Source organism: Medicago sativa, chromosome 5 (genome assembly GCF_051527215.1).
Source record: "Medicago sativa cultivar Bolivia chromosome 5, Bolivia_mono, whole genome shotgun sequence".
Lineage (NCBI taxonomy): Eukaryota > Viridiplantae > Streptophyta > Magnoliopsida > Fabales > Fabaceae > Medicago > Medicago sativa.
Genome location: NC_140753.1, coordinates 33,787,608 through 33,789,543, shown reverse-complemented (window position 1 = coordinate 33,789,543; position 1,936 = coordinate 33,787,608). Strand labels below are relative to the sequence as shown.

Here is a 1,936-nt window from a genome sequence, read left to right as displayed (position 1 = left end):
GAAATAAGAGATGACATTTTTCATAAATTAAATCTAGAGTTAATATAGTAAAGTCACGCAAAAAAATTAGGTTAAATCCAGGGTTAATATTGCATCACGGGTTAACATTTAGAAATAAGAGATGACATTTTGCATAAATTAAATCTAGGGTTAATATAGTAAAGTTACCCGAAAAAATTAGGTTAAATCTAGGGTTAATATTGCGTCACGGGTTAACATTTAAAAATAAGAGATTTTAAAAATATTATTATAATTGTATATTTAAATAAATTTAATATAATGTACGTACACGTGTATTCGTGCATACAAACTTATTTAATATCTACTACGGGCAACGCCGGAGCTCTAAACTAGTTCAGATAGTGAGAAAGTACACCAAAATTGAAAATACGATTTGATAACAAAGTTAATATTTCCGCTTACAACAAAAGCACTTATAATTATTGAAAACCATATTACATTGATTCAAGTATAAAGTTTCATTCAAACATTAAGACATATAATTGTTCCTATATGATTGTAAATTGTAATATATAAAGTAGCTTTTTCAAGAACATCCAAGGTGACAGTGAAGAATTAATAATATAGTGTTTCCGGGGTCAGATTCAGCCCGTTCCTCCCCAATTCTTGTGCTCCCTCACCGTAATTGCCACTGAATAAATAAAACAAAGTTACATATTGAGAAAGTTACTTTGATTACTATAGTGGTTGTTCAATTATAGGAAGATTTAGATCATCATAATTATTATAGCTAGAGAACATGAACTAGTGAAATTGTAAGATATCATTATTGTGTTATAAAAGAAAAGTTTGTACCCTACCCCATGTTCAAACCGGGAAGTGGATTTTGTAGTAAGAAAGATGTATCAACCCTGTAGTTTGGCTGGTCCCGTTGAGCAGCAGCCTCTTGTGCAACAACCTTCTCCTTCTCCTTTATCTAATTTCATATCACAAATAGAATTATTTTACTGTGTAAGGTGAATGTAGTTTGTAAAGCAAAGAAAAGAAAATTGAAATTTCCTATTTAAAGTATATATCTCAATAGGTACTGAGATACATTAAATAATGATTCATGATATCCCTAATACATAGTTTAAGTGGTTGAGTTAAGACATCCGAAGGAGATTCAATATTCAAATCTAGACTACTAAAATAAAAAACTAACAACTAAAATAAAAACATATTTTATATGTAAAATATACCCCATCCATCTTGTCTTATTCATTAGAGACAATAAGGTTATTGTTTTCTCTTAAAAAAACAGTACCTCTCAAAAAAATAAAATAGTACACTTTTAAGTGAGTTTTATCCCATATTTTATAGTTTTATCATGTTCACCCGAAAAAGTAAGGAGTTTTATTTTAGGCTTAACCGCACTTTTCACCCCCTAACTTTGCATAAGTTGCAATTTTGGCCCACTATTAAAAAAAATGGCAAAAGTGACCCCTTATGTTTAGCCCCTTTTGCAAAACACTAATTTTGACTCACTCAACGCTGTGTGGCATGCCACATGTGTAAATTTTTAATTAAAAATTATTAAAATTTCCGTGCGTGTATATTTTGAATTAAAAAATATCAAAAAAGAAAGAAAAATGGAGAGGCACGTGAGTGAGAGAGTCTCTACTCTCTATTCTTTCTTTTCCTCCCAATCATTTCTTCCTCTTCCTTCTTTCCTAACTGCCGCCTCTTACTCCGGACACTCATTCCGGCCACCCAACGTGGTGCTTCCAACCATCCTGTGTCAATCAAAATACATAATATTCAATCTCTCTTTTTTCTCTATCTCATCATAAATTTGTTTTTCAATTGGAGATATTTTGAGTTTTGAAACCGCCAGTTTCATTGTTAGATCTTTACCACCACAAAACGTTTTTCGATAAACTGCCACCATAAAAGTACTCTATTTAGTATTCCCTACAACACTATTTACTTTGGA

General features: G+C 31.1%; 1 long non-coding RNA gene across 1 annotated transcript; it reads right to left on the bottom strand.

Moving 5' to 3' along the window:
* Nucleotides 1-381: 381 nt before the first annotated feature.
* On the bottom strand, nucleotides 382-944 carry LOC146921930 (uncharacterized). The gene is made up of 2 exons (XR_015010811.1): nucleotides 822-944; nucleotides 382-652 (listed from the first exon to the last, which is right to left on the bottom strand). It is a non-coding gene; the product is annotated as an uncharacterized LOC146921930 (long non-coding RNA).
* Between the last annotated feature and the right edge of the window lie 992 nt (nucleotides 945-1,936).